Genomic DNA, 13983 nt, shown 5'->3' with positions numbered 1-13983 from the left:
AACATACATCTTGAATTTGCCTAAGTGGCTATTATTTTCACAAAAATAAACACATTGTACTTCATGACTTTCTATGGGACATTTTATTACAAACTCCGAATCATGTTATTCAAGTCCCCTCTAACAGGAAAAGAGATAATAAACCTGAAGTCTAAGTGATCTTGGATTGTTTCTCCACTGTGTTTAGTCAGAAAAGTTACCAAGTATCTCAAGAAATGTTCTCCCCAAGTATCTCAAGAAATGTTCTCCATTTAGCAAGGCCAAATGTAATTTAATATAGAGTGATGAGATCTAAATGCCCCAAATCTACGCAAACAATTTAACATCAAAACAGTTTATCAAATTTTATGAGATACTTATCAAGTATAAATCACATGATTTTAGGTAATTATTACTGTGTGTGTGAATCAATCTGTAGATGGAGCTCAATTTAGATAAGACAAGCAACCACTCAGATGACCTCCCATAATAATTCCCACCACCTCACTTTCATGCTTTTTAATTTAGCTGGAATGACTGAGTAGCTACTAATGAATAGAATATAGCACACATATGGGGATTTCCAATAATTAGGTTATAAAAGACCACAGCTTCTTTGGCAGTCCCCAACCATGTTGGCACCAGGGACTGGCTTTGTGGAGGACAATTTTTCCACATACTGGGATGGGGGAATGGTTTCGGGATGATTCAAGTGATTAATTTATTGTGCACTCTATTTCTATTATTATTACATCAGCTCCATCTCAGATCATCAGGCATGAGATCCCAGAAGTTGGTGCTCTCCCTTTTTTTCTCTTGGACAGCTTCTCCTGTAGGAAGCAGTTGCTATTTCATGAATCATGTCTGTCAAGAGGTCTATGTGAGTGATTCTGGAATAAAATCCTCCCTCAACTGAACTTAGAAATGACTCTAGACTTGGCCAGCTGCTGACTGCGACCACATGAGAGGCCTTGGAGCAACCAGCTATGTAGGCCATCTTAAGATTCCTGCTGCATGAAGCTATGAGATAATACTTTTATTTCAACCTGCCAAGTTTTGGATAGTATTTTACACAGCATCTGATAACTAGTATAACAGATACACTTACAGCTCAAATCAATTCTCAAAACCAGCACTTTATGGAGAATTCCTAAAAGACTTTGTATCCAAAGCACTCAAAAGAGTTTGAATAAATGAAAAAAGTAATGATCATATTTTCTTAGTTTAAAAAGATAAGATACACATTTGGAACTGATGAGTCAGTCTCTATACTAAAGCAGTACTTGCTTGACCTACTCATCCCTGATATTATAGTTTACTTTCATGAACTGCAGGATCTGCTTAAGTTTCTTAGAAACTGCTACCATAAAGGAACAGAGGTGATTTAGAAGACCTAGAATTCACCTTACCCCACTCTGTGTCTATACCGTTTAATGCTACTACAGTTAGTAAGCCCAGTCCGTCGTAATTCTTTTACCGTAACTAGAAATTGCTGATTTCTTCTCAATTAGGGAGTATCAAAACACCCTAGGTTTAAAAAGGGCTATAACACAAAATATCACTCATAGCAATAAGGAATTAAAAAAGCTAAAATCAGAATGAGAAATTATGACACATGGTTAAAATGTTTTACCAGTTCCCTTAGAACTATAACAGAGCTTTGAATCAGCAAGAGGTATATTAAGAGTCTCACAGATAAATGGACTGAAAGGATAAATAAAAAATCACAGAAACAGAAACTTGAAGACATAAGAAATATGAAAAAATATTAAAAACCTCCTTAGTAATCAACGAGATGCAAATCGCCCAATGATTAAAGGAGTACCCTAACAAATTGGCAATGCTATAACGTTAGCAAAGATTATAATGGATAGTGGTGAAGCTGCAGTGGCATGAGCTCTGATAGGTTTCTGGAGTTATTTCACACTGTCACACCAACTACCATAGGAAGTTCTGCCCTTTGTCTCCTGAAGGCCACTACCAGAAATCCTTCCTAATGATGCAATTTGAGATGCACACATTTATGTAAAAATGTGTCACAATTAAAATTATGTATGTAATGCAATGGAAGTACTAATTTAAAAAAATGGAAGGAAGGAAAGACGAAGCTATCCTAATGTTTATTCAGGGAAGGACATAAGGAAATATGATAGAACCATAGCATGGAGCATTATGCAGATATAGAAAGTGATGTTTTTAAAGATCATATAATAAAAATAATAACAGCATATTTTAAAATATTGCTATTTTTAAAGAATATAATATTTAAGTTCTATATGATAGGAATAATAGCATGAAAAGTTTATGCTGTATCTAATGTTAAGCAAAAATGACAGCATATAAAAATATTAAATGTCCTAATGCTGTATAAATAAAAGACTTAAAGATTATTATCTCTGCTGATGGGATTTCAGAATTTCAGGAACGCTTATATAATTTATACCATGTTATCTCATAACCTGAAAAACAATTTCCAATGAATGAATGTAGAGTTCTTTCTTCTTTTCTTTGATTCTGTCTCAGAAAGTTTTGGGGCTTCCCTGGTAGCTCAGACGGTAAAGCGTCTGCCCACAATGCGGGAGACCTGGGTTCGATCCCTGGGTTGGGAAGATCCTCTGGAGAAGGAAATGGCAACCCACTCCAGTATCCCTGCCTGGGAAATCCCATGGACCAAGGAGCCTGGTGGGCTACAGTCCATGGGGTCTCAAAGAGTCAGACACGACTGAGTTACTTCACTTCACTTCACTTCACTTCAGAAAGTTTTACTAAGAAAGAGCTCTTGCTGAATTTCCTTAAGCTGTCATTTGTTTGAGTCTTACACATCATTTTCTTTCTCTGAAATTAATATCAAGATCAGGACTTAACACCTAGATCATATCTGCATAGTTATAAAACTGGCATGCCACTTCCTTAAGTGCAGTTTTTCACTATGCTTATTTTTTAAGCCACAGGATTTCTGCATATTAAAATGCATAAAAGAATGAGGAAAATAAGTCATAAAATCAATTATTTAGTTTTCATAGGGAAAAACATTGAACATGATTAAAAGAATCGGTTAAAAGCCAATCTACAAATGACGATATATGAAGCATTTCAGTAAAGTACGACTTTTGAAGAGGAAATAAAGGTGTGTGGATTATTTGCTGTTTGAAGTACACATATTTTATGCCTTTGTGGATGGTCCAGACTTTATGCTACCCTCATCATTTTTATCTCAGTAATAACTCTTGATGTTGACCAAGAAAATTTTATTTTGAAATTCAAATTTCAAGTTCCATAGAAGTAAATAAATTATTGAGCTACTGAACAAAAAAGGCAGAAAAATGTAACAGACTATATTTTGTCATCCTCCTCAGAAGGCGAGAATCACATCAGTCTCACTTAATATGCTTACTTGTTGAAAAGCAAATGGAACACCAATGGAGAAAAAAGAGAGGCCATGTCAGAGTTTCTGAAACATGGCATGCAGGTGCTATTAGTAAGTTGAAACATGGTCATCTACCTCTGCGGAAGTCACGAAAAATTTTAAAAGAAAAGAGATTATTATAATTGCTGGAAAGCAGCAACAATACTAAAATGCCAGAATAACAGTCTCAAAAAAAGAAAGTAAGAAAAAGAGAAAGAGAAAGCATGAAAGAGAGAACTATTATGTTTTTCAAAATGAAAGAGTGAAAACATTTTATGCAAGTATAAAAGGTACCACAAAGGTGAGTTTTTGCTGTTTTCCTTTCTGGCCTGATCTTCTTATGAACAGAAAAAATCATGATGAATCATATTAACTTACTTTTTCTTTGGTTTCCAAAGACAAGCACCTAATAAGGCTTCAAACGCTGTCAATGCAGATAGAGGGTATTTACAATGAGGGAGATTTTGCTCTTTAAAAAATGTGATGGACCTGGGGAAGAACAATGAACACTCTAGAACACTGAAAAATGAAAGAATTCAGGATATATTTTGAGATTCACAGCTATTCACATGTTATTTTAACATGTCATTCTAAGCATAGATCTCACACAAACACACACAAAAACCTAACTGCCAACCAGGGATTAACTGTTAACCTACTCACCTCACAGAAAAGGACTTGAGTACTGACTGTTTGTGAGGTGATCTCAAAAAGGAAAAAGCAGGGTTGAGGAACCATGGAGAGAGAAAGAGATGGAAAGAAGCAAAATCAAGATAAGGATGTGTTGTCAAGGCTACTGCTATAAGAAATGGGAGTCCTCTGTGGTTTTGTTTGGCTTTTGTTTGTGTTTCACGTAGTTTTATTCTTTTCTTTTCTTCTTCTTTTTTTTTTTTTTTGGTTTTGCTTTTCAGAAAATGTTCCAGGACCTTGAAGAAGGGAACACAATATTTCTCAGAAATGTCCATGTGTGGATTGGCTCCAGGGCATTTAGACACTGATTTCTGTCTACTATTCTTGAAGAGTAGTTCCTAAGGACACTAACACCCTCTCATGTGCTGAGAGTGTGCTCCACAGCTTCAGAGAAGACTCTGGGCAGAAGAGTGGACTGGTCCCTGAGCTTAGATTGTCATCCTGCAGCGGTGACCCATACCTGCAGAGGTGAGTGAGGGCATGGGTCTTGGACCACCAAAGCGCCAGCTACATTGTGCTCAGCCTGTCTTACACACCCTCACTCCTGTGTCTTGCTGGACACTTCACAAACAGGTCAGCAAACAGTACGTAAGACCGAACACAGGGCTCACTCCATGGGTGATGAACCAAACAAACTTTGATCTGGAGCAGCAGCAAACTGTTCTTTAAGAATGTATGTCAATCACAGAGGACCCAATAACCAGAACCAGTTTTACTTAGAACTAGGAAATGCAAGCACCTTATACAGTACTGCTATTTTCAAAATCTAAGACTTCCCTATATTTGGGGGAAGACAAGTGGATAGTTAGTAAAAAAAAAAAAAAAAAAACTAGACTAGAATTTCTTAAGGCAGAGATATTCTCATTCATCACTCACAGTACCTAACACCCTGCATTATAACTCCGTATGTCAGAAACAATTAAACAAAGGATGATTTGAGCAGCCTGGCTCATAAGTCAGTGATGATGCCTTAGCTACAGTTCATTCCTCCGTCCTAGTACTTATCATATTATATTTTAAATATCTCATCTGTCTCTTTATCCCACTAGATTGTGACCTTACTAAAAGCATAATGTATTCATCTTTGTTTTCCTAACACATAACCAACTGCATCCTGCTTAATGAGCTCTCAATAAATATCAAATTAATGAACTAATGTTTGAGATCTGTTCTTGGAGTTGTCTTTATCTGGCAAGGCTTTGCTCCCCAAATAAATACTCTTTTTATATCAATGCCCAGGTCATTTTACAAATCTTGTTATTTCACTAGTGTTTTTAATACAGAGAACAATGTTTCAGCCTCCATTACAGTAAGTTTCAGTCAGTATCATATGGATGTCAAGTGATATAAAAATTCTGTATGTTTCAATATGGTAAGCATTAGCCAAATATGGACATTTAAATTTTATTAGTTAAAATTAAATATAATATAAAATTCATTTCCTCAGTCACACATTTCAAGTGTTCAATAGTCATATGTGACTAGTGACTACCCTACTGAACAGTGCCGCTGTAGAATATTTCTTCCATCATGGCAAAATGTTTTATCATATAGTACTATCACAGAATTTGGAAAAGAAAAATCCTAGCTCCTAACAGTGGACTATTAAACTCTGAGGTAGATCTGGGCATTGCTGCTTCCCACCATCCTTCCCATCAAACAGATTTCTTCTGTCCACATGTTGGCCAGGGAGCCTGAACTGCTTATGGTCCCCCACCCTCCCAGAAATCTGACTCAGGAAGCAGAGAATAGGGCTAAGGCAAGGTCTGCAGCACTCGGAGAAAGCAATGACACCCCACTCCAGTACTCTTGCCTGGAAAGTCCCATGGACAGAGGAGCCTGGTGGGCTGCAGTCCATGGGGTCGCTAGAGTCGGACACGACTGAGCGACTTCACTTTCACTTTTCACTTTCATGCATTGGAGAAGGAAATGGCAACCCACTCCAGTGTTCTTGCCTGGAAGAATCCCAGGGATAGGGGAGCCTGGTGGGCTGCCGTCTTTGGGGTCGCACAGAGTCGGACATGACTGAAGTGACTTAGCCGCAGCAGCATCAGCACTGGGACTGCACAGAAGCCAGTTTCTCCTCTTCACTCCATCTGAAGAACAGTGTCACTTCTGTTAAATTCTCTTTTGTGCTTTCAGAAAATGGAAAGCTAATTCCCTAGGTTAGTAGTTCCTATTTATATTCCATGACAGATAAAGAGAAGCTGATAAATTGCATTAGCTGAAAAGAACTTAGAGTAATGTTATTAGCTCTGAACAGAATCCCTGATGTATTTTGTGGCTCTGAGATACTCTGGTGGTGTTCTTTCAGTGGTAAACACCATGATAGTGTCTGAACTTTGTGACTTTTGGAATTCCATTTACTAACCATAGGTCTTAAACAGGACAGTGCAATAATTTTCCTAGATCTCTTTGGGTTATATATTGCCTTTTAGGTTGACTTTTGAGTAAAGATATTTAAATTCAAGTGACCTCTATTTTGGGGCTTCCCTGGTGGCTCAGTGATAAAGAATCTGCCTGCCAATGCAGAAGCCACAGGTTCAACCTCTGGGTCAGGAAGATCCCATGGAGGAGGAAATGATCTCTACCTTAACCTTTAGAGTCCTAAACCAACCACTTCAGTATAGGAAATGCCAGGCTAACTTTCCTGTTGGCATTCTAATTCTGCAAAACTACATGGTGCTTATCTTACTAGAGTTCAGGACATGTTTCCTTTAGTGGAGTACATAGCAATGATGATTGAGTTAGTACTTTTTCAAAGAAACATGTAGACAGCGCCCATCCCTTGCTAAAAGCAGAAACATTTTTTTTTTAATTACAGTAGCCAAAAACTATAAAACATCCAAACATTTCTGGTAAATCTCAAAACCCTGCTGTGATGAGTGAAATCCCATATGTAAATATAAATGAATCATCCTGTGGTTTATACTCACGTGTTCCCAAACAACTTTGTGTTTATTTCAGCTTAACCAACACGACATTTAGATGCTATTACTAAGATAGTTAAAGACAGTAGGAAATTGAAGAATGGGAACTTTACTGTTAGTAAAATAATTCTTTTGTTGAAAATCCGAATCACTCTATTTCCTTGAGTTTTGTTTCATATGTGTGTGTATTTTTGTTGGGGCTCTCATCCTAGTTCTTTCTATTCTCACAATTCCATATCCGTCTGGTATTCTGGAAAATTATTTAAAATCCACATCTAGAAGCCTTTGTTGATTTACCAAGTTAAGTCTTGATTAAACTCTCAGTTTGCCTGAAGCAAAGATGCTTGTTCCATGGAAGAAAAGCTATGACCAACCTACAGCATATTAATAAGCAGAGACATTACTTTGCCAACAAAGGTCCATCTAGTCAAAGCTACGGTTTTTCCAGTAGTCATGTATGGATGTGAGAGTTGGACTATAAAGAAAACTGAGCACTGAATAATTGATGTTTTTGAACTGTGGTGTTGGAGAAGACTCTTGAGAGTCCCTGGGACTGCAAGGAGATCCAACCAGTCCATCCTAAAGGAAATGAGCCCTGAATATTCATTGGAAGGACTGATGCTGAAGCTGAATCTCCAATACTTTGACCTGGTGCAAAGAAATGACTCACTGGAGGAGACCCTGATGCTGGGAAAGATTGAGGGAGGAGGAGAAGGGACAACAGAGGATGAGATGGTTGGATGGCATCACCGACTCGATGGATATGAGTTTGAACAAGCTCTCTGACTTCAATATATGTTATAATTTTTACCTCAGATGAATAAAGGAGAAAACTAAGTGTCAACTACAAATTGGCACTTTCCAAGAGCATTGTCAACTACTGAACATCAAAGGCATTTACCATCTGCCTCTATGGAGATTGAACCCCATGCTGCTATGGCTATTGACTTTCAACAATCCCTGAGGGAGTTCAGGTGGACTGAGGCACTCTGTGCTCTGGGGAATCTGGTGGGACAGGTCTTTAGATAATTGGATGTTATTAGGAATAGATTTTATGACCTCAATCCTTGCATCTCCTCATATCTAGAGAAGCACTAAATCCCTTTATGGTGACATCAGATCCTCATGACTAACAACAACAACAACAAAAAAAAACACCTTTTGTAAAATAAGTGCTTAATGGTATTGAACTCTGCCTTCACCAAAACCTTATATATTGACCTTCCCCCACTGCCGCTTAGGAGCAGTTTCTGAGAGCTATTTGAGATGCTGCCTCTCAAGCTGCAGTCCTCACTTTACCCCAAATAAAACTTAACTTGCAACTCTCAAGTTGTGCATCTTTTTTAGTCGACATAAGTTTTTGATTTCTAATTTAAGAAGATCATCAGGGGAAATGTTAAGAAACATGCTAAGTGAAAATAACTAATTCACATGCACATTCATAAATTCCCTCTTTAGGAAAATGGAGCAATGAAAATGTGATCTGAAGAACTTGTGCTTTTTAAAAAAACAGATTGTGACAGAGAACCAGGCTGAGGTCCTTGTGCTATTAGAGGGGTGAAAGGGGAGGAGGGGTGGGAAAGAGGGTTAGAAGGGAGGGGATATATGTATAGTTATCACTGATTCATGCTGTTGTACAGCAGAAACCAACACAACATTGAAGAGCAATTATCCTCCAATTAAAAATAATCTTCTTTTAAAAAAGCAGATTGTGAATGGTCAGCTACAAGACTGAATGAATTACTCATCAAGATATATGGATGAAACTATAGAGATCCCAGAATTGTGTGGAGCATATAATGCTTTTGATTTTCCACCTTGAGTACATCAGTTCTTATTTTATTTGTAATCTTCTGCTTGGGTTGGAGTTATTCAGAATGAAATCCAACTCAGCTAAAGGAGGGTAGTGCAGTACCTTTCTTAGAATGAAGTTACTTTGAAATTTTTTTTTTCTCTAGTCCTTCATGTGGGGCCCACAGTTAATGGAAATAGGGGAGAAAGAAGGACCAACGTGTTGGTAATATGATAAAGAAATCAATAGCACCCTAGGCTAATAACAAGCATCCTATAAACCAGAACACAATATGGCCAGAACAATATGTCTGTCTCCTGTAACAAAACACTGAAATATCACAACTTCTTTCTGTTATTGTTGTGATAAAAGGTGATGTTTCTGTAAGTTGTATCCCAGGGATAAAGTTTAGCTATCAGACAAAAGTATGACTACAGATAATAAAATTCTCATTCAGTGACTGACTCTGTGAGTTCTTCAAATATGTCTCAACATTCAGATCACATTCTTTCCACTTTCACATAACATGAAATCCTCTTCCAGTGTAGACAGCTTGCCTCAGCTGCAATAACATCAATTCCAATTGGAAAAATAACTGTGGAACTGCCTCTCCTTCAATACATTCTGATTGTGAGTACTCTTTTCAACTTTTGACAATGAATATGAAAAATTCCGGATTCTAGACCTAAATAGGTCACCAACTTTTTCTACTCTTCAAAAAATTATTTAATCTTCCTGGACCTCAGATTCTGATCTTTGAAGTGAGGATAGTAGTTTAAACTGCTTCTGGTTCTACATTCTGTTGTCTTCTACTTACATTTAATCTGTATTCTTAAACAGCATAGCTCTGAGAAGAATAAAAACTCCCCCAAAGAAGTAACGATTTCCAACCTAAATTATATAAACTTTGAAGCACCTAAATGAGTGCAGAAGTCCCATACAAGCATGATGACTGTTCTCAGAAACCAATGACTTCAGGATTGAGTTTCTACATAAACTTCCTCAATAGATCTGCTTCAGTTCAGTCACTCAGTTGTGTCTGCCTCTTTGTGACCCCATGGACTACAGGAAGCCAGGCTTCCCTGTCCATCACCAACTCGTGGAGCTTACTCAAACTCATGTCCATTGTGTTGGTGATGCCATCCAATCATCTCATCCTCTGTTGTCCCCTTCTCCTCCTGCCTCAATCTTTCCCAGCATCAGGGTCATTTCAAATGAGTCAGTTCTTCACATCAAGTGGCCAAAGTATTGGAGTTTTAGCTTCTGCATCAGTCCTTCCAATGAATATTCAGGACTGATGTCCTTTAGGATGGACTGGTTGGATCTCCTTGCAGTCCAAGGGACTCTCAAGAGTCTTCTCCAACACCACAGTTCAAAAGCATCAGTTTTGGGTGCTCAGCTTTATTTATATTCCAACTCTCACATCCATACATGACTACTGGATAAACCATAGTTTTGACTAAATGGGCCTTTGTTGGCAAAGTAATGTCTCTGCTTTTTAATATGCTGTCTGGGTTGGTTACAGCTTTTCTTCCAAGGAACAAGAGTCGTTTAATTTCATGGCTGCAATCACCATCTGCAGTGATTTTGGAGCCCAAAAATGAAAAATAAACAAATAATGTCTGTCACTGTTTCTACTGTTTCCCCATTTATTTGCCATGAAGTGGTGGGACTGGATGCCATGATCTTAGGTTTATGAATGTTGAGTTTTAAACCAACTTTTCACTCTCTTCTTTCTTTTTCATCAAGAGGCTCTTTAGTTTCTTTGCTTTCTTCATAAGGGTGGTGTCATCTGCACATTTGAGGTTGTTGATATTTCTCCTGGCAATCTTGATTCCAGCTTGAGCTTCCTCCAGCCTGGCATTTCACATGATGTACTCTGCATATAAATTAAATGAGCAGGGTGACAATATACAGCCTTGATGTACTACTTTCCCTATTTGGAACCAGTCTGTTGTTCTATGTCCAGTTCTAACTGTTTCTTCTTGAAATGTTGCTTCTGCATACAGATTTCTCAAGAGGCAGGTCAGGTGGTCTGGTATTTCCATCTCTTTCAGAATTTTCCACAGTTTATTGTGATCCACACAGTCAAAGGCTCTGGAGTAGTCAATAAAACAGAAGTAGATGTTTTTCTGGAACTCTCTTGCTTTTTCAATGATCCATAAAATGTTGGCAATTTGATCTCTTATCCTTCTGCCTTTTCTAAACCCAGCTTAAACATCAGGAAGTTCATGGTTCACATACTGTTGAAGCCTGGCTTGGAGAATTTTGAGCATTACTTTGCTAGCATATGAGATAAGTGCAATTGTGCAGTAGTTTGAACATTCTTTGGCATAGCCTTTCTTTGGGATTGAAATGAAAACTGACTGTTTCCAATCTTGTGGCCACTGTTGAGTTTTCCATATTTTCTGGCATATTGAGTTCAGCACTTTCATAGCATCATCTTTTAGGATTTGAAATAGCTCAACTGGAATTCCATCACCCCCACTACCTTTATTCGTAGTGATGCTTTCTAAGGCCCACTTGACTTTGTATTCCAGGATGTCTGGCTCTAGGTGAGTGATCACACCATTGTGATTACCTGGGTCATGAAAATCTTTTTTGTATAGTTCTTCTGTGTATTCTTGCCACCTCTTCTTAATATCTTCTGTTTCTGTTAGGTCCATACTATTTCTGCCCTTTATTATGCCCATCTTTGCATGAAAAGCTCCCTTGGTATCTCTAATTTTCTTGAAGAGATCTCTAGTCTTTCCTATTCTATTGTTTTCCTCTATTTCTTTGCATTGATCACTGAGGAAGGCTTTCTTTTTTTTTTAATTTCATTTTATTTTTAAACTTCACAATATTGTATTGGTTTTGCCAAACATCAAAATTAATCCACCACAGGTATACATGTGTTCCCCATCCTGAACCCTCCTCCCTCCTCCCTCCCCATACCATCCCTCTGGGTCGTCCCAGTGCACCAGCCCCAAGCATCCAGTATCGTGCATCGAACCTGGACTGGTGACTCATTCCATATATGATATTATATGTATTTCAATGCCATTCTCCCAAATCCCACCCTCTCCCTCTCCCACAGAATCCAAAAGACTGATCTATACATCAGTGTCTCTTTTGCTGTCTCGTATACAGGGTTTTTGTTACCATCTTTCTAAATTCGGCTTTCTTATCTCTCCTTGCTATTCTTTGGAACTCTGCATTCAAATGGGTATATCTTTCCTTTTTTCCTTTGCCTTTAGCTTTTTCTTTTCTTAGCTGTTAAGTTCCAATGGTAAAGAATCCATCTGCAATGCAGGAGACCTGAGTTCAATCCCTGGGTTGGGTAGACCCCCTGGAATTCACTCCAGTATTCTTACCTGGAATATCCAACAGACAAAGGAGCTTGACAGACTACAGTCCATGGGTCGCAAAGAGTCAGACACAACTAAGAGACTAACACTTTCACAAGAGAAAGCAAGTCAAAGAAACAGTTTCCAACATGGAGTCAGAATTGGCTTTTTCTCTGAACAAACCCAACCCACTGCTGCTGCTTCTGCTAAGTTGCTTCAGTCGTGTCCGACTCTGTGTGACCCCATAGACGGCAGCCCACCAGGCTCCCCCATCCTTGGGATTCTCCAGGCAAGAACACTGGAGTGGGTTGCCATTTCCTTCTCCAATGCATCAAAGTGAAAAGTGAAAGTGAAGCCGCTCAGTCATGTCCGACTCCTCACGACCTCGTGGACTGCAGCCTACCAGGCTCCTCCATTCATGGGATTTTCCAGGCAAGAGTACTGGAGTTGAGTGCCATCACCTTCTCCGAACCCAACCCACAACCTGAAATAAATCCATCCAATCCACAGTCTAAAGCCAAGCTGCCTACCTGAATAAAGTCTAGATGAGTGAACTCCAGCTGACCCATAGATTCTTGAGGTGGTACTTGCCTGCAAATCAAGAAGAGACACCTCAGGATTAAGCCTACCATGCCGACACTTTGATTTTGTACTTCTCATTTCCAGAGCTGTAAGAAATAAATGTCTGTTGTTTAAATACTCAAAAATAAAAAAAAAAGAAGAAGAAAAGAAAGAAAAAACACTATAAGGCACCATTTTTTAAAAATCGGTTTGTTATGCAGCATTATTATGGCAATATCTGATCAACAAAGAGTGGTTTTGACACAATATATGGGCCTCCAACATTTGGCCAGCAACTATTCATCTCTGCCTATAGTACAAATGATAAAAACATAAGTTTCCCAAAGCTCTGGACAGAAGCATCCCGAAACTCAGAAAGATAACAGGAACAAAATTAGGGAAAAGTCAAACTAAAAGTTACTTGAGTAACAATGAGATGCAGTGGGGGTCAGAAGACCAGGAGTACCCAGCCTGGTACTACTGGTAAAAATCTTGTAATTTTAGCAAGTCAATATTTTTTTTTTCTGAAGACCATTCTTTAGCTTATTCATTTGTAAAGTGAGGTTAAGCCTTGTCTTCTATCTCACACTTTTTACACAAATAAATTCTAAATGGGCTATACTAAATCTAAAATCATAAAATCACATGACTTCTAGATGAAAACATAGGAAAATTTCTTGGTGACTTTTGGTTATACAAACATTTTTAAAATACGATAAAAGCACAATCTATTAAAAATTTAATAAATTAAGCTTTACCAAAAAATGTTTGCTCCACAAAAGGTAATATTAAGAGAATGAAAAGACAGGTCACACACCAGGAAAAACTAATTTGCAAATCACATGTCTGACAAAGTTGTTAAATCCAGAATACACAAAGAACACTCAAGTTCAACAAGAAAACAAACAACCCAATAAGAGAGTAGGCAAAAGATCTACACAGGTATTGGAATGGCCCAATATACACTTGAGAAGATGCTCAGCATCATTAATCACTAGAAAAGGCAAATTAAATGTAAATTAAAACCACAATGAGACATCATACATATTAGAATGACTAAAAAAATCACTTGACAATAACAAGTGATAATGAGGATAAGGAGCAACTGGAACTCTCATGCATCCCCTTAAGGAATGAAAAATGATACAGCCACCTGGGACATGAGCGACTTATTATAAAGTTAAACATACACTTAGCACTGACTCAGCCAGCCCATTTCATAAAACCTTATCTTCACATAATGCCTGTTCACAAATGTTTACAGCTGTTTCATTAAAATCATCAAAAATTAGAAAC

At 38.0% G+C, this 13983-nt stretch overlaps 1 long non-coding RNA gene across 2 annotated transcripts in view; it reads right to left on the bottom strand.

The window, feature by feature from the left end:
- LOC104975271 (uncharacterized) overlaps positions 1-13983 on the bottom strand; it is a 193394-nt gene that overhangs the window by 61925 nt on the left and 117486 nt on the right. For both annotated transcript variants that reach the window (XR_813787.4, XR_009491963.1), the window contains exon 2: positions 12657-12717. This is a non-coding gene — a long non-coding RNA (uncharacterized lncRNA). The remainder of the gene's footprint in view (positions 1-12656; positions 12718-13983) is intronic.

Source organism: Bos taurus, chromosome 20 (assembly GCF_002263795.3).
Source record: "Bos taurus isolate L1 Dominette 01449 registration number 42190680 breed Hereford chromosome 20, ARS-UCD2.0, whole genome shotgun sequence".
In the NCBI taxonomy this organism is placed as follows: domain Eukaryota; kingdom Metazoa; phylum Chordata; class Mammalia; order Artiodactyla; family Bovidae; genus Bos; species Bos taurus.
Note: the sequence above shows the minus strand (reverse complement) of the source record. Positions and strands in the feature narration are given on the sequence as shown.